This window comes from Ambystoma mexicanum, chromosome 6p (assembly GCF_040938575.1).
Source record: "Ambystoma mexicanum isolate Mex_15411 chromosome 6p, UKY_AmexF1_1, whole genome shotgun sequence".
Classification (NCBI taxonomy): Eukaryota; Metazoa; Chordata; class Amphibia; order Caudata; family Ambystomatidae; genus Ambystoma; species Ambystoma mexicanum.
This window is the reverse complement of record NC_090935.1, coordinates 484954713-484971387: the sequence shown is the minus strand read 5'-3', so window position 1 is coordinate 484971387 and position 16675 is coordinate 484954713. Positions and strand designations below refer to the sequence as shown.

The 16675-nt window shown below is 57.1% G+C and overlaps 10 non-coding genes and 1 pseudogene across 10 annotated transcripts; all 11 read left to right on the top strand.

Annotated features, from left to right (window-relative positions):
- Positions 1–347: 347 nt before the first annotated feature.
- LOC138512622 (U1 spliceosomal RNA) lies at positions 348–511 on the top strand. The gene has a single exon (XR_011281419.1). It is a non-coding gene; the product is annotated as a U1 spliceosomal RNA (small nuclear RNA).
- A 913-nt stretch (positions 512–1424) lies between these two features.
- LOC138512621 (U1 spliceosomal RNA) lies at positions 1425–1588 on the top strand. The gene has a single exon (XR_011281418.1). It is a non-coding gene; the product is annotated as a U1 spliceosomal RNA (small nuclear RNA).
- Positions 1589–2433: 845 nt separating this feature from the next.
- LOC138512620 (U1 spliceosomal RNA) lies at positions 2434–2597 on the top strand. The gene has a single exon (XR_011281417.1). It is a non-coding gene; the product is annotated as a U1 spliceosomal RNA (small nuclear RNA).
- Positions 2598–8819: 6222 nt separating this feature from the next.
- LOC138512793 (U1 spliceosomal RNA) lies at positions 8820–8957 on the top strand (annotated as a pseudogene).
- A 936-nt stretch (positions 8958–9893) lies between these two features.
- On the top strand, positions 9894–10057 carry LOC138512619 (U1 spliceosomal RNA). The gene has a single exon (XR_011281416.1). It is a non-coding gene; the product is annotated as a U1 spliceosomal RNA (small nuclear RNA).
- A 936-nt stretch (positions 10058–10993) lies between these two features.
- Positions 10994–11157, top strand: LOC138512674 (U1 spliceosomal RNA). The gene has a single exon (XR_011281464.1). It is a non-coding gene; the product is annotated as a U1 spliceosomal RNA (small nuclear RNA).
- Positions 11158–12068: 911 nt separating this feature from the next.
- On the top strand, positions 12069–12232 carry LOC138512617 (U1 spliceosomal RNA). The gene has a single exon (XR_011281414.1). It is a non-coding gene; the product is annotated as a U1 spliceosomal RNA (small nuclear RNA).
- A 920-nt stretch (positions 12233–13152) lies between these two features.
- On the top strand, positions 13153–13316 carry LOC138512616 (U1 spliceosomal RNA). Its single transcript, XR_011281413.1, has one exon. It is a non-coding gene; the product is annotated as a U1 spliceosomal RNA (small nuclear RNA).
- A 942-nt stretch (positions 13317–14258) lies between these two features.
- LOC138512615 (U1 spliceosomal RNA) lies at positions 14259–14422 on the top strand. Its single transcript, XR_011281412.1, has one exon. It is a non-coding gene; the product is annotated as a U1 spliceosomal RNA (small nuclear RNA).
- A 939-nt stretch (positions 14423–15361) lies between these two features.
- LOC138512614 (U1 spliceosomal RNA) lies at positions 15362–15525 on the top strand. Its single transcript, XR_011281411.1, has one exon. It is a non-coding gene; the product is annotated as a U1 spliceosomal RNA (small nuclear RNA).
- A 945-nt stretch (positions 15526–16470) lies between these two features.
- On the top strand, positions 16471–16634 carry LOC138512612 (U1 spliceosomal RNA). The gene has a single exon (XR_011281410.1). It is a non-coding gene; the product is annotated as a U1 spliceosomal RNA (small nuclear RNA).
- The last annotated feature ends 41 nt before the right edge of the window (positions 16635–16675 follow it).

Genomic DNA, 16675 nt, shown 5'->3' with positions numbered 1-16675 from the left:
TGACTATGCCAGAGAAGGAACGACTGCAAGCATGCGCAACAACACAGGGCCCTGCTGGCCTCTGACCCTGGGCGAAAGGGGGGACCGGAGGAGGAGGAGGAGGAGGAGGAGGAGAAGAAGGAGCTGCAGCAGAAAAAGAAAGGGTCGAAAAAAATACAAATGCCAAGCAACAAAAGGCCTTCCCCCTCCCTTTTTGGGCCTGTACGATGGGTGGGCGGCCGGCTGCCATCACCAGATGCAAATCTCGCTGGAAACGGAGCATTGTGGGAAAGCCGTTCCGCACGATGCCACCCTGTGTCTCCAGTGCCACACAAGAGGGGCCAGCCGTGCTGTTCCTGAACCAACTCATACTTACCTGGCAGGGGAGACACCATGATCACTAAGGTGGTTCTCCCAGGGTGAGGCTCATCCATTGCACACCGGATGTGCTGACCCCTGCGATGTCCCCAAATGCGGGATACTCGACTGCATAATTTCTGGTAGTGGGGGACTGCGTTCGCGCTTTCCCCTGATCTTTGGTTTCAAAAAATAGAACAAAAAAAAATGACTTGTCGGCCTGCTGGTTGCTGTTGCTGCTCCAGGCCTGGCTGTCCTGCACTATGGAGCCCTGGCCTACAGATGGCATGCCTCATGCAAAGCCCTCTGCCGAAAGGGATGCTGGGAGATCACTGTCTCCCCACTCTGGAGGCTGGCCCAGGGAGGTGGCAGAAGGCCCCGTCTTGTCGGAAGGCCGGCCAGGCCCTGCAGCCTTTCCCAGGGCTGCAGGCCTGTCGCCCCTTCAGCCTCACCCTGGCCTTTGCGGGCTGCTAGCCTTGCCAAGCCCCCTCGGCCTGGGCCCGGCGAGGGCTCTGCCCGGCGAGGGGTCTGACCGCGTTTGGGAGCGTTCGTGAGGGGCTTGGGGCGCGATACCCTGCTCCCAAAGGCCTTAGGCCTGGTTTGCTCTATGCCCACATGAATTGATTTCTGCTTCTCTTTCCACCAGCAGGCACCCCGGACGACACTGACTATGCCAGAGAAGGAACGACTGCAAGCATGCGCAACAACACAGGGCCCTGCTGGCCTCTGACCCTGGGCGAAAGGGGGGACCGGAGGAGGAGGAGGAGGAGGAGCAGAAGAAGAGCAGCAGAAAAAGAAAGGGGGATAGAAAAAAAAAAACAAAAGCCAAGCCGTACGGAGGAGGAGGAGGAGGAGAAGAAGGAGCTGCAGCAGAAAAAGAAAGGGTCGAAAAAAATACAAATGCCAAGCAACAAAAGGCCTTCCCCCTCCCTTTTTGGGCCTGTACGATGGGTGGGCGGCCGGCTGCCATCACCAGATGCAAATCTCGCTGGAAACGGAGCATTGTGGGAAAGCCGTTCCGCACGATGCCACCCTGTGTCTCCAGTGCCACACAAGAGGGGCCAGCCGTGCTGTTCCTGAACCAACTCATACTTACCTGGCAGGGGAGACACCATGATCACTAAGGTGGTTCTCCCAGGGTGAGGCTCATCCATTGCACACCGGATGTGCTGACCCCTGCGATGTCCCCAAATGCGGGATACTCGACTGCATAATTTCTGGTAGTGGGGGACTGCGTTCGCGCTTTCCCCTGATCTTTGGTTTCAAAAAATAGAACAAAAAAAAATGACTTGTCGGCCTGCTGGTTGCTGTTGCTGCTCCAGGCCTGGCTGTCCTGCACTATGGAGCCCTGGCCTACAGATGGCATGCCTCATGCAAAGCCCTCTGCCGAAAGGGATGCTGGGAGATCACTGTCTCCCCACTCTGGAGGCTGGCCCAGGGAGGTGGCAGAAGGCCCCGTCTTGTCGGAAGGCCGGCCAGGCCCTGCAGCCTTTCCCAGGGCTGCAGGCCTGTCGCCCCTTCAGCCTCACCCTGGCCTTTGCGGGCTGCTAGCCTTGCCAAGCCCCCTCGGCCTGGGCCCGGCGAGGGCTCTGCCCGGCGAGGGGTCTGCCCGCGTTTGGGAGCGTTCGGGAAGGCGTGAGGGGCTTGGGGCGCGATACCCTGCTCCCAAAGGCCTTAGGCCTGGTTTGCTCTATGCCCACATGAATTGATTTCTGCTTCTCTTTCCACCAGCAGGCACCCCGGACGACACTGACTATGCCAGAGAAGGAACGACTGCAAGCATGCGCAACAACACAGGGCCCTGCTGGCCTCTGACCCTGGGCGAAAGGGGGGACCGGAGGAGGAGGAGGAGGAGGAGGAGGAGAAGAAGGAGCTGCAGCAGAAAAAGAAAGGGTCGAAAAAAATACAAATGCCAAGCAACAAAAGGCCTTCCCCCTCCCTTTTTGGGCCTGTACGATGGGTGGGCGGCCGGCTGCCATCACCAGATGCAAATCTCGCTGGAAACGGAGCATTGTGGGAAAGCCGTTCCGCACGATGCCACCCTGTGTCTCCAGTGCCACACAAGAGGGGCCAGCCGTGCTGTTCCTGAACCAACTCATACTTACCTGGCAGGGGAGACACCATGATCACTAAGGTGGTTCTCCCAGGGTGAGGCTCATCCATTGCACACCGGATGTGCTGACCCCTGCGATGTCCCCAAATGCGGGATACTCGACTGCATAATTTCTGGTAGTGGGGGACTGCGTTCGCGCTTTCCCCTGATCTTTGGTTTCAAAAAATAGAACAAAAAAAAATGACTTGTCGGCCTGCTGGTTGCTGTTGCTGCTCCAGGCCTGGCTGTCCTGCACTATGGAGCCCTGGCCTACAGATGGCATGCCTCATGCAAAGCCCTCTGCCGAAAGGGATGCTGGGAGATCACTGTCTCCCCACTCTGGAGGCTGGCCCAGGGAGGTGGCAGAAGGCCCCGTCTTGTCGGAAGGCCGGCCAGGCCCTGCAGCCTTTCCCAGGGCTGCAGGCCTGTCGCCCCTTCAGCCTCACCCTGGCCTTTGCGGGCTGCTAGCCTTGCCAAGCCCCCTCGGCCTGGGCCCGGCGAGGGCTCTGCCCGGCGAGGGGTCTGACCGCGTTTGGGAGCGTTCGGGAAGGCGTGAGGGGCTTGGGGCGCGATACCCTGCTCCCAAAGGCCTTAGGCCTGGTTTGCTCTATGCCCACATGAATTGATTTCTGCTTCTCTTTCCACCAGCAGGCACCCCGGACGACACTGACTATGCCAGAGAAGGAACGACTGCAAGCATGCGCAACAACACAGGGCCCTGCTGGCCTCTGACCCTGGGCGAAAGGGGGGACCGGAGGAGGAGGAGGAGGAGGAGCAGAAGAAGAGCAGCAGAAAAAGAAAGGGGGATAGAAAAAAAAAAACAAAAGCCAAGCCGTACGGAGGAGGAGGAGGAGGAGGAGAAGAAGGAGCTGCAGCAGAAAAAGAAAGGGTCGAAAAAAATACAAATGCCAAGCAACAAAAGGCCTTCCCCCTCCCTTTTTGGGCCTGTACGATGGGTGGGCGGCCGGCTGCCATCACCAGATGCAAATCTCGCTGGAAACGGAGCATTGTGGGAAAGCCGTTCCGCACGATGCCACCCTGTGTCTCCAGTGCCACACAAGAGGGGCCAGCCGTGCTGTTCCTGAACCAACTCATACTTACCTGGCAGGGGAGACACCATGATCACATGGTTCTTTCTTGGCCTGCATTCCCTAAGGAGCTGCAATTAGCTGATGAGCTAAAAAAAACGGCACTTTTAAGTGCTTTTGGAGCGTTCGTTTTTGCAGCGAATTTCGGGACCTGCGACGGGAGAAACAGAAGAAGGACTACCGCGACGTCGAGATGGCTGGACAACTGACCCCCGGGATGAAGAACACCATCCGGATGAAGAGGAAACCAGATGCGGACGGCAGCATACCCCAGCTGAGCAGGGAGACCTTCTCCAGGCTGATGCTCACAGGCCTGGGCTTTGCCCCCTCCGAGGTCTGGTGTCTGCAGGTGTTCCCAGCATCAGGGACATACCTGGTCACCATGGCCTCAGGGGAAAGCTGCCGCCGCTACTGGACCATGTGCTGGAGCAGAAGAGAGGAGAAGCCCTTTGCAGACTTCTCTATGGAATGCCAGCAGCAGATGGGAGTGAAGAAGATGACCGTGCACATTTACAACCCCCACGTGCATGTGCAGGATGTCACCACCTTCCTCCGCAGGCACTGCACACTGCTGAAAGACCCCGTGAGGTCTTTAGACAGCAATGGAATCTGGGATGGAAAGTGGCACGTCACGGCCAAGCTGCCGGAAGACCCGGGAGCAACGGACGGGACCCGCCACCCCCCATCCAGCTTCGCCATTGGCAGGGACGCTGGATACCTGTATTACGCTGGGCAGCCGAGGCTCTGCAACAGGTGTGGCAAGCCGGGCCACACGGGCAGGGACTGCGCCGCCCTAACATGCAGGAACTGTAAGCAAGAGGGACACACAGCCAAGGACTGCACGATGGAGGTAGCTTGCAACCTCTGCGGGCAGGAAGGCCACCGCTTTAGGGACTGCCCCAGCAGGGCCAGATCCTACGCAGAGGCAACAGCCCCCCATGAGAAGAGGCGCCACAGGAGGCACCTCCTACTGCGGCCCAAAGGAAGGACAAAAAAGAGGGCAAACCTAAGGTGACCAAGCCGGCCGCCACACCAGAGGAAGCCCAGGACCGTGAAACAGACCCCGCACTCAGCACCATACCAGAGACCAGCGAGACACAACAGCTGGTTCTCCAGCCCAACGCTGAGGACGCAGAGGGGGGTCCTTGGACCAAAGTGGATTCAAACAGCAGAAAGAGGAGGCTAAAGGAGTCCTCCGACACTATGCAGGGGGCGCCCAAAAAACCCCTCAGCACCAGCAACAGCTTCGACCCACTGGGGGTTGAGGCAGAGCAAGAGGAAATGGAGATGAGAGGGGACCAAGTCACTCTGGTCCTGCAGGAAATGAGGTTCATGGCCGATCAAATGGCCTCATCCCCCCTCCCGCAGGAGGCAGAAGAAGAAGCAGAGGACATGGAGAGCGAGGTCGAAGAACAAATTGGAGGAACCCAGGCAAGGATGACAACAGCCCAGCCGGGCGCCGAGGCAGAGAGCACCAAAGCAATGCAGACAGGCGGAGCAGCACCAGAACAGCACCACACAGCAACCGCAGAGGGTCCGGTCCTGGAGCCGCAGCGAGAGGGTGGACAGCCTGGTATGTAGCTCTGCCCTGTGAGTAAAACCAATATGCCATGAACTGAATTTTATTAGTTTAAGCTAAACCTTTAAACATTATTATGGCTATTTCATTATTTTCCATAAATGTGAGAAGCGTTAAGGACAAGAGCAGATGCGCTAGCACCCTGAGTTTTTTGGCTAGCCAGAATAGTGATGTTTATTTTCTATCGGAATGTGCCATCCCTTATTCCCAGTCCTACAGACACCTGGAGGACCAGTGGACTCTAGGCCCCTCATATTGGTCAGGGGGGAACAGCACTAGGGCTACAGGTGTAGCCATCTTAGTCAGAGGGAAGCGTTTCACGGCCGACTCCGTCACCGAGCTTGAATGCGGCAGAGCTCTTGTCGTTGACGGCTCGTGGGCGGGGGAGCCGGTGAGGCTCATGGCTGTGTACGCCCCCTCAGATGTAGATGAGCGGATGGAAATTCTCCAGCGCCTGAGGCCACTGCTGGTCACCACCAGAACAATATTGATGGGTGGGGATTTTAATTGTGTCTTGAAAGAGGGAGGACGCATAGGTCTGAGGGCGGGTTCTGGGTGGATGGATGCCGCAGCAAAGCTCCTGGCGGAGATGGTGCACGAGGCATCCTTGAAAGATGTAATAGGGTCAATGGGGCCTAACGGCAGGAACTTCTCCTGGAGCTCCCCAGATGGCTCCCTGCACTCTAGGATAGACTTTGTCTTCACCTCCCAAACAGTGAGGGGGGGACAGAGTACTATGATACCTGTCCACTTCTCTGACCATCGAGCTATCCACTTCCAGGGTGAACTGACGGGCAAGTTCCTAGCAGGACCGGGAGCCTGGAAGTTGAACAGCTCCCTGCTGAGAGAAGAGAGACTGGAAGCCGACCTAAGGGAGATGTACAGGTCATGGCAGGAAATGAAGGATGGCTTCCAGTCGACAGGGGAGTGGTGGGAATGGGTCAAGGGAAAGGTCCAAGATTTTTTTAAGAATGCGGGGAGGAGGAAAGCTCAGGGGAGGAAGAGGGAGTGTAAAAAACTGCAGCGAGAGCTACAGGAGCTGCACGACCTCCAACTCAAGGGATGGGACGTAAGGGTTCCCCTGGAGGAAGTCAAGAAAGGGCTGAGCCAGCACTTTCGGGATGAGTCCAGGGGCATCATCTTCCGGTCCAAAGTGGAGAACCTGGAAAAGGGGGAGAAATGCAACTCCTTCTTCTTCAGGAAAGTCTACGCTGCGCACACCCCTCTGGTTGAACTGCGCGACAAGGAGGGAAAACTCTGTAACTCAAGGGATGGCATAATGAAGGTGGCGACTGACTTTTATGGGGACCTCTATGCGGAGAAGAGGTCAGTGGGACACCAGGCAGAAAAGTTTCTGTCGGGTATCCCAAGAACGGTCTCCCCAGCAGCGCAAGCCGCACTGAATGCTCCCCTCACACTGCAGGAGCTGCACCTTGCGACCAAATCTTTCAAGACAGGCAAAACACCGGGAAGTGACGGTCTCCCAGCCGAATTTTACGTCACTATGTGGGACATAGTAGGACCAGACCTACTCGAGGTGTACAAAGAGATGGTCGCAGGTGGTAGCATGCCTCAGTCTATGAGAGAAAGTATCATCACGCTCTTGTACAAACGGAAGGGAGAGAAGTGTGACCTCAAGAACTGGAGGCCCATCTCTCTCCTAAACGTGGACTACAAGATTCTGGCAAAGACAATGGCGACTAGACTCAGGGGTGCTATCGGTGAGATTGTCCACCCCGACCAGACCTGTGGGGTCCCTGGACGTAGGGTCGCTGACAGCCTCGCCCTGATCAGGGACACAATCCAGTATGTCACGGACCGCAAGGTTCGGGCAGCGCTGGTGTGCCTTGACCAGGAGAAGGCCTTCGACCGCGTCTCCCATGAATTCATGGACAGGGTACTCAGAGGGTTTGGGCTGGGGGAATTCTTCTGCAGTTATGTTAGAGTAATGTATAAAGACATATTCAGTTCAGTCATGGTGAATGGTTGGAAAACAGACCCCTTTCCAGTAAAGTCTGGGGTTAGGCAGGGCTGTCCTCTCTCGCCCCCTCTGTTTGTTTGCATTATAGAGCTCTTGGCGGAGTACATCCGGAATAACCCAGACATCAGAGGCATCCCGGCACCAGGAGACGCGAGAAGAGAGGTGAAGTGTTCTCTCTACATGGATGATGTCACCCTCTTCTGTGCAGACAGTCCATCGGTGTCAGAGCTTCTGAGGACCTGCGAAGACTTTGGCCAGGCATCGGGCGCAAAGATAAATGCAGCAAAATCCCAAACCATGCTGTTTGGACACTGGGATAGCAACCAGGAGCCCCTTCCCTTCCCAATCGAGAAGGATTTCATCAAGATCCTTGGGGTCTGGTATGGGAAGGAGGGGGCAGCGCTGAAAAGCTGGAAGGAACGCCTGGCCAAGGTCAAACAGAAACTGGGTCTCTGGAGTCTCCGCAAACTGAGCATGGAAGGGAAGGCTCTGGTGCTGAGAAATGATGCGCTGCCTGTCCTGCAGTATGTGGCCCAAGCGTGGCCCCTCCAAGCCAGAGAAGCGCGGACCATCAACGCCATGGTCTTCCACTTTGTCTGGGGCTCAAAGATGGACAGAGTTAAGAGATCATCCATGTACAAGGAACCGCGCAAAGGAGGGAAAGGAATCCCGGACCTCCCTACAAGACTGCGGGCCTGCTTCGCCTGCACCTGCGTCAGGATTTCCCTGGGCAACGCCAACAAGACCCACTCAGCCTACCTCCTTTTCCGCTTCTTCCTCACACCAACATGGAGGAGGCTAGGCTGGGACAAGTGGGAAAACAGGGCCCCGTACAACTGGACGCTCCCTTGGTACTACAGGGAGATGGAAAAGTTCATCGCAGATTTTGGCCTTCAGGGGGTGGTGCCTGCATTGTGGAACCCAAGGACAATCCACAACCTGATCCGGTCCCAAGACACCACAGATCCCATTGAGGACTTTCCAGCGGCCACAGTTACCCAGGTGTGGGAAAATGTGGCATCAAACAAACTCCTGAATATTCACAAGGACATCGCCTGGCTGACGGTGAGGGGGGCACTATCTGTGCGAGCATTCATGAACAGACGGGGCCTCTGCCCACACAGGAGCTGCCCAAGGGGGTGCCCGGCAGAGGAAACAGCGTACCACCTCTTCTGGGCATGCCCCTTTGCAAGGAAACTGCGCAGGGCCCTGAACACTGAGTTGAGTGCTCACATCCCGCCCCAAGACATTATACAACAGTCTGTGCTGTATGGACTCTTTGCACAGACCCACACAGTAGAGGCAATACAGAACGGCTGGAGGATCCTCTGCTGCATGAAGGACATTCTCCTCTACGCAAGGAAACGCCTGGTCCTCAATGATGAACTGCTGACAACCGAAGCCTGCCGCAGGATGGTACACAGCCTGCTAAGAGACTATGAAATCAAGGACAGCCTGGAAGATGGGGGCCCTGAGTAAAACCCCCAGCCCAGGCAATCATCCAAAAATAAAATAAAGAAAAAGGGAACTCCTTGCCTACTCAGGCAAAACACGAACACTTTGTAAACCACAGACTCTGAACAGAAAATATATATGTACCCACCCAAAATGCCCAAAGTAAAATTGAAACTACCCCTTCTGCTTTGAGGGGGGAATGTAATTGCCACACAAGTCTTCTTTTTGAATTGACTTTATTACCCTTGTATCATCTTTAAGCACTTAATAAAGATATTTTTACAAAAAAAAAAAAAAAGGTGGTTCTCCCAGGGTGAGGCTCATCCATTGCACACCGGATGTGCTGACCCCTGCTATGTCCCCAAATGCAGGATACTCGACTGCATAATTTCTGGTAGTGGGGGACTGCGTTCGCGCTTTCCCCTGATCTTTGGTTTCAAAAAATAGAACAAAAAAAAATGACTTGTCGGCCTGCTGGTTGCTGTTGCTGCTCCAGGCCTGGCTGTCCTGCACTATGGAGCCCTGGCCTACAGATGGCATGCCTCATGCAAAGCCCTCTGCCGAAAGGGATGCTGGGAGATCACTGTCTCCCCACTCCGGAGGCTGGCCCAGGGAGGTGGCAGAAGGCCCCGTCTTGTCGGAAGGCCGGCCAGGCCCTGCAGCCTTTCCCAGGGCTGCAGGCCTGTCGCCCCTTCAGCCTCACCCTGGCCTTTGCGGGCTGCTAGCCTTGCCAAGCCCCCTCGGCCTGGGCCTGGCGAGGGCTCTGCCCGGCGAGGGGTCTGACCGCGTTTGGGAGCGTTCGGGAAGGCGTGAGGGGCTTGGGGCGCGATACCCTGCTCCCAAAGGCCTTAGGCCTGGTTTGCTCTATGCCCACATGAATTGATTTCTGCTTCTCTTTCCACCAGCAGGCACCCCGGACGACACTGACTATGCCAGAGAAGGAACGACTGCAAGCATGCGCAACAACACAGGGCCCTGCTGGCCTCTGACCCTGGGCGAAAGGGGCGACCGGAGGAGGAGGAGGAGGAGGAGGAGGAGGAGCAGAAGAAGAGCAGCAGAAAAAGAAAGGGGGATAGAAAAAAAAAAACAAAAGCCAAGCCGTACGGAGGAGGAGGAGGAGGAGGAGGAGAAGAAGGAGCTGCAGCAGAAAAAGAAAGGGTCGAAAAAAATACAAATGCCAAGCAACAAAAGGCCTTCCCCCTCCCTTTTTGGGCCTGTACGATGGGTGGGCGGCCGGCTGCCATCACCAGATGCAAATCTCGCTGGAAACGGAGCATTGTGGGAAAGCCGTTCCGCACGATGCCACCCTGTGTCTCCAGTGCCACACAAGAGGGGCCAGCCGTGCTGTTCCTGAACCAACTCATACTTACCTGGCAGGGGAGACACCATGATCACTAAGGTGGTTCTCCCAGGGTGAGGCTCATCCATTGCACACCGGATGTGCTGACCCCTGCGATGTCCCCAAATGCGGGATACTCGACTGCATAATTTCTGGTAGTGGGGGACTGCGTTCGCGCTTTCCCCTGATCTTTGGTTTCAAAAAATAGAACAAAAAAAAATGACTTGTCGGCCTGCTGGTTGCTGTTGCTGCTCCAGGCCTGGCTGTCCTGCACTATGGAGCCCTGGCCTACAGATGGCATGCCTCATGCAAAGCCCTCTGCCGAAAGGGATGCTGGGAGATCACTGTCTCCCCACTCTGGAGGCTGGCCCAGGGAGGTGGCAGAAGGCCCCGTCTTGTCGGAAGGCCGGCCAGGCCCTGCAGCCTTTCCCAGGGCTGCAGGCCTGTCGCCCCTTCAGCCTCACCCTGGCCTTTGCGGGCTGCTAGCCTTGCCAAGCCCCCTCGGCCTGGGCCCGGCGAGGGCTCTGCCCGGCGAGGGGTCTGACCGCGTTTGGGAGCGTTCGGGAAGGCGTGAGGGGCTTGGGGCGCGATACCCTGCTCCCAAAGGCCTTAGGCCTGGTTTGCTCTATGCCCACATGAATTGATTTCTGCTTCTCTTTCCACCAGCAGGCACCCCGGACGACACTGACTATGCCAGAGAAGGAACGACTGCAAGCATGCGCAACAACACAGGGCCCTGCTGGCCTCTGACCCTGGGCGAAAGGGGCGACCGGAGGAGGAGGAGGAGGAGGAGGAGGAGGAGGAGCAGAAGAAGAGCAGCAGAAAAAGAAAGGGGGATAGAAAAAAAAAAACAAAAGCCAAGCCGTACGGAGGAGGAGGAGGAGGAGGAGAAGAAGGAGCTGCAGCAGAAAAAGAAAGGGTCGAAAAAAATACAAATGCCAAGCAACAAAAGGCCTTCCCCCTCCCTTTTTGGGCCTGTACGATGGGTGGGCGGCCGGCTGCCATCACCAGATGCAAATCTCGCTGGAAACGGAGCATTGTGGGAAAGCCGTTCCGCACGATGCCACCCTGTGTCTCCAGTGCCACACAAGAGGGGCCAGCCGTGCTGTTCCTGAACCAACTCATACTTACCTGGCAGGGGAGACACCATGATCACTAAGGTGGTTCTCCCAGGGTGAGGCTCATCCATTGCACACCGGATGTGCTGACCCCTGCGATGTCCCCAAATGCGGGATACTCGACTGCATAATTTCTGGTAGTGGGGGACTGCGTTCGCGCTATCCCCTGATCTTTGGTTTCAAAAAATAGAACAAAAAAAAATGACTTGTCGGCCTGCTGGTTGCTGTTGCTGCTCCAGGCCTGGCTGTCCTGCACTATGGAGCCCTGGCCTACAGATGGCATGCCTCATGCAAAGCCCTCTGCCGAAAGGGATGCTGGGAGATCACTGTCTCCCCACTCTGGAGGCTGGCCCAGGGAGGTGGCAGAAGGCCCCGTCTTGTCGGAAGGCCGGCCAGGCCCTGCAGCCTTTCCCAGGGCTGCAGGCCTGTCGCCCCTTCAGCCTCACCCTGGCCTTTGCGGGCTGCTAGCCTTGCCAAGCCCCCTCGGCCTGGGCCCGGCGAGGGGTCTGACCGCGTTTGGGAGCGTTCGGGAAGGCGTGAGGGGCTTGGGGCGCGATACCCTGCTCCCAAAGGCCTTAGGCCTGGTTTGCTCTATGCCCACATGAATTGATTTCTGCTTCTCTTTCCACCAGCAGGCACCCCGGACGACACTGACTATGCCAGAGAAGGAACGACTGCAAGCATGCGCAACAACACAGGGCCCTGCTGGCCTCTGACCCTGGGCGAAAGGGGGGACCGGAGGAGGAGGAGGAGGAGGAGCAGAAGAAGAGCAGCAGAAAAAGAAAGGGGGATAGAAAAAAAAAAACAAAAGCCAAGCCGTACGGAGGAGGAGGAGGAGGAGGAGGAGAAGAAGGAGCTGCAGCAGAAAAAGAAAGGGTCGAAAAAAATACAAATGCCAAGCAACAAAAGGCCTTCCCCCTCCCTTTTTGGGCCTGTACGATGGGTGGGCGGCCGGCTGCCATCACCAGATGCAAATCTCGCTGGAAACGGAGCATTGTGGGAAAGCCGTTCCGCACGATGCCACCCTGTGTCTCCAGTGCCACACAAGAGGGGCCAGCCGTGCTGTTCCTGAACCAACTCATACTTACCTGGCAGGGGAGACACCATGATCACTAAGGTGGTTCTCCCAGGGTGAGGCTCATCCATTGCACACCGGATGTGCTGACCCCTGCGATGTCCCCAAATGCGGGATACTCGACTGCATAATTTCTGGTAGTGGGGGACTGCGTTCGCGCTTTCCCCTGATCTTTGGTTTCAAAAAATAGAACAAAAAAAAATGACTTGTCGGCCTGCTGGTTGCTGTTGCTGCTCCAGGCCTGGCTGTCCTGCACTATGGAGCCCTGGCCTACAGATGGCATGCCTCATGCAAAGCCCTCTGCCGAAAGGGATGCTGGGAGATCACTGTCTCCCCACTCTGGAGGCTGGCCCAGGGAGGTGGCAGAAGGCCCCGTCTTGTCGGAAGGCCGGCCAGGCCCTGCAGCCTTTCCCAGGGCTGCAGGCCTGTCGCCCCTTCAGCCTCACCCTGGCCTTTGCGGGCTGCTAGCCTTGCCAAGCCCCCTCGGCCTGGGCCCGGCGAGGGGTCTGACCGCGTTTGGGAGCGTTCGGGAAGGCGTGAGGGGCTTGGGGCGCGATACCCTGCTCCCAAAGGCCTTAGGCCTGGTTTGCTCTATGCCCACATGAATTGATTTCTGCTTCTCTTTCCACCAGCAGGCACCCCGGACGACACTGACTATGCCAGAGAAGGAACGACTGCAAGCATGCGCAACAACACAGGGCCCTGCTGGCCTCTGACCCTGGGCGAAAGGGGCGACCGGAGGAGGAGGAGGAGGAGGAGGAGGAGGAGCAGAAGAAGAGCAGCAGAAAAAGAAAGGGGGATAGAAAAAAAAAAACAAAAGCCAAGCCGTACGGAGGAGGAGGAGGAGGAGGAGGAGAAGAAGGAGCTGCAGCAGAAAAAGAAAGGGTCGAAAAAAATACAAATGCCAAGCAACAAAAGGCCTTCCCCCTCCCTTTTTGGGCCTGTACGATGGGTGGGCGGCCGGCTGCCATCACCAGATGCAAATCTCGCTGGAAACGGAGCATTGTGGGAAAGCCGTTCCGCACGATGCCACCCTGTGTCTCCAGTGCCACACAAGAGGGGCCAGCCGTGCTGTTCCTGAACCAACTCATACTTACCTGGCAGGGGAGACACCATGATCACTAAGGTGGTTCTCCCAGGGTGAGGCTCATCCATTGCACACCGGATGTGCTGACCCCTGCGATGTCCCCAAATGCGGGATACTCGACTGCATAATTTCTGGTAGTGGGGGACTGCGTTCGCGCTTTCCCCTGATCTTTGGTTTCAAAAAATAGAACAAAAAAAAATGACTTGTCGGCCTGCTGGTTGCTGTTGCTGCTCCAGGCCTGGCTGTCCTGCACTATGGAGCCCTGGCCTACAGATGGCATGCCTCATGCAAAGCCCTCTGCCGAAAGGGATGCTGGGAGATCACTGTCTCCCCACTCTGGAGGCTGGCCCAGGGAGGTGGCAGAAGGCCCCGTCTTGTCGGAAGGCCGGCCAGGCCCTGCAGCCTTTCCCAGGGCTGCAGGCCTGTCGCCCCTTCAGCCTCACCCTGGCCTTTGCGGGCTGCTAGCCTTGCCAAGCCCCCTCGGCCTGGGCCCGGCGAGGGCTCTGCCCGGCGAGGGGTCTGACCGCGTTTGGGAGCGTTCGGGAAGGCGTGAGGGGCTTGGGGCGCGATACCCTGCTCCCAAAGGCCTTAGGCCTGGTTTGCTCTATGCCCACATGAATTGATTTCTGCTTCTCTTTCCACCAGCAGGCACCCCGGACGACACTGACTATGCCAGAGAAGGAACGACTGCAAGCATGCGCAACAACACAGGGCCCTGCTGGCCTCTGACCCTGGGCGAAAGGGGCGACCGGAGGAGGAGGAGGAGGAGGAGGAGGAGGAGGAGGAGCAGAAGAAGAGCAGCAGAAAAAGAAAGGGGGATAGAAAAAAAAAAACAAAAGCCAAGCCGTACGGAGGAGGAGGAGGAGGAGGAGGAGAAGAAGGAGCTGCAGCAGAAAAAGAAAGGGTCGAAAAAAATACAAATGCCAAGCAACAAAAGGCCTTCCCCCTCCCTTTTTGGGCCTGTACGATGGGTGGGCGGCCGGCTGCCATCACCAGATGCAAATCTCGCTGGAAACGGAGCATTGTGGGAAAGCCGTTCCGCACGATGCCACCCTGTGTCTCCAGTGCCACACAAGAGGGGCCAGCCGTGCTGTTCCTGAACCAACTCATACTTACCTGGCAGGGGAGACACCATGATCACTAAGGTGGTTCTCCCAGGGTGAGGCTCATCCATTGCACACCGGATGTGCTGACCCCTGCGATGTCCCCAAATGCGGGATACTCGACTGCATAATTTCTGGTAGTGGGGGACTGCGTTCGCGCTTTCCCCTGATCTTTGGTTTCAAAAAATAGAACAAAAAAAAATGACTTGTCGGCCTGCTGGTTGCTGTTGCTGCTCCAGGCCTGGCTGTCCTGCACTATGGAGCCCTGGCCTACAGATGGCATGCCTCATGCAAAGCCCTCTGCCGAAAGGGATGCTGGGAGATCACTGTCTCCCCACTCTGGAGGCTGGCCCAGGGAGGTGGCAGAAGGCCCCGTCTTGTCGGAAGGCCGGCCAGGCCCTGCAGCCTTTCCCAGGGCTGCAGGCCTGTCGCCCCTTCAGCCTCACCCTGGCCTTTGCGGGCTGCTAGCCTTGCCAAGCCCCCTCGGCCTGGGCCCGGCGAGGGCTCTGCCCGGCGAGGGGTCTGACCGCGTTTGGGAGCGTTCGGGAAGGCTTGGGGCGCGATACCCTGCTCCCAAAGGCCTTAGGCCTGGTTTGCTCTATGCCCACATGAATTGATTTCTGCTTCTCTTTCCACCAGCAGGCACCCCGGACGACACTGACTATGCCAGAGAAGGAACGACTGCAAGCATGCGCAACAACACAGGGCCCTGCTGGCCTCTGACCCTGGGCGAAAGGGGCGACCGGAGGAGGAGGAGGAGGAGGAGGAGGAGGAGGAGGAGGAGGAGGAGCAGAAGAAGAGCAGCAGAAAAAGAAAGGGGGATAGAAAAAAAAAAACAAAAGCCAAGCCGTACGGAGGAGGAGGAGGAGGAGGAGAAGAAGGAGCTGCAGCAGAAAAAGAAAGGGTCGAAAAAAATACAAATGCCAAGCAACAAAAGGCCTTCCCCCTCCCTTTTTGGGCCTGTACGATGGGTGGGCGGCCGGCTGCCATCACCAGATGCAAATCTCGCTGGAAACTGAGCATTGTGGGAAAGCCGTTCCGCACGATGCCACCCTGTGTCTCCAGTGCCACACAAGAGGGGCCAGCCGTGCTGTTCCTGAACCAACTCATACTTACCTGGCAGGGGAGACACCATGATCACTAAGGTGGTTCTCCCAGGGTGAGGCTCATCCATTGCACACCGGATGTGCTGACCCCTGCGATGTCCCCAAATGCGGGATACTCGACTGCATAATTTCTGGTAGTGGGGGACTGCGTTCGCGCTTTCCCCTGATCTTTGGTTTCAAAAAATAGAACAAAAAAAAATGACTTGTCGGCCTGCTGGTTGCTGTTGCTGCTCCAGGCCTGGCTGTCCTGCACTATGGAGCCCTGGCCTACAGATGGCATGCCTCATGCAAAGCCCTCTGCCGAAAGGGATGCTGGGAGATCACTGTCTCCCCACTCTGGAGGCTGGCCCAGGGAGGTGGCAGAAGGCCCCGTCTTGTCGGAAGGCCGGCCAGGCCCTGCAGCCTTTCCCAGGGCTGCAGGCCTGTCGCCCCTTCAGCCTCACCCTGGCCTTTGCGGGCTGCTAGCCTTGCCAAGCCCCCTCGGCCTGGGCCCGGCGAGGGCTCTGCCCGGCGAGGGGTCTGACCGCGTTTGGGAGCGTTCGGGAAGGCGTGAGGGGCTTGGGGCGCGATACCCTGCTCCCAAAGGCCTTAGGCCTGGTTTGCTCTATGCCCACATGAATTGATTTCTGCTTCTCTTTCCACCAGCAGGCACCCCGGACGACACTGACTATGCCAGAGAAGGAACGACTGCAAGCATGCGCAACAACACAGGGCCCTGCTGGCCTCTGACCCTGGGCGAAAGGGGCGACCGGAGGAGGAGGAGGAGGAGGAGGAGGAGGAGGAGGAGGAGCAGAAGAAGAGCAGCAGAAAAAGAAAGGGGGATAGAAAAAAAAAAACAAAAGCCAAGCCGTACGGAGGAGGAGGAGGAGGAGGAGGAGAAGAAGGAGCTGCAGCAGAAAAAGAAAGGGTCGAAAAAAATACAAATGCCAAGCAACAAAAGGCCTTCCCCCTCCCTTTTTGGGCCTGTACGATGGGTGGGCGGCCGGCTGCCATCACCAGATGCAAATCTCGCTGGAAACGGAGCATTGTGGGAAAGCCGTTCCGCACGATGCCACCCTGTGTCTCCAGTGCCACACAAGAGGGGCCAGCCGTGCTGTTCCTGAACCAACTCATACTTACCTGGCAGGGGAGACACCATGATCACTAAGGTGGTTCTCCCAGGGTGAGGCTCATCCATTGCACACCGGATGTGCTGACCCCTGCGATGTCCCCAAATGCGGGATACTCGACTGCATAATTTCTGGTAGTGGGGGACTGCGTTCGCGCTTTCCCCTGATCTTTGGTTTCAAAAAATAGAACAAAAAAAAATGACTTGT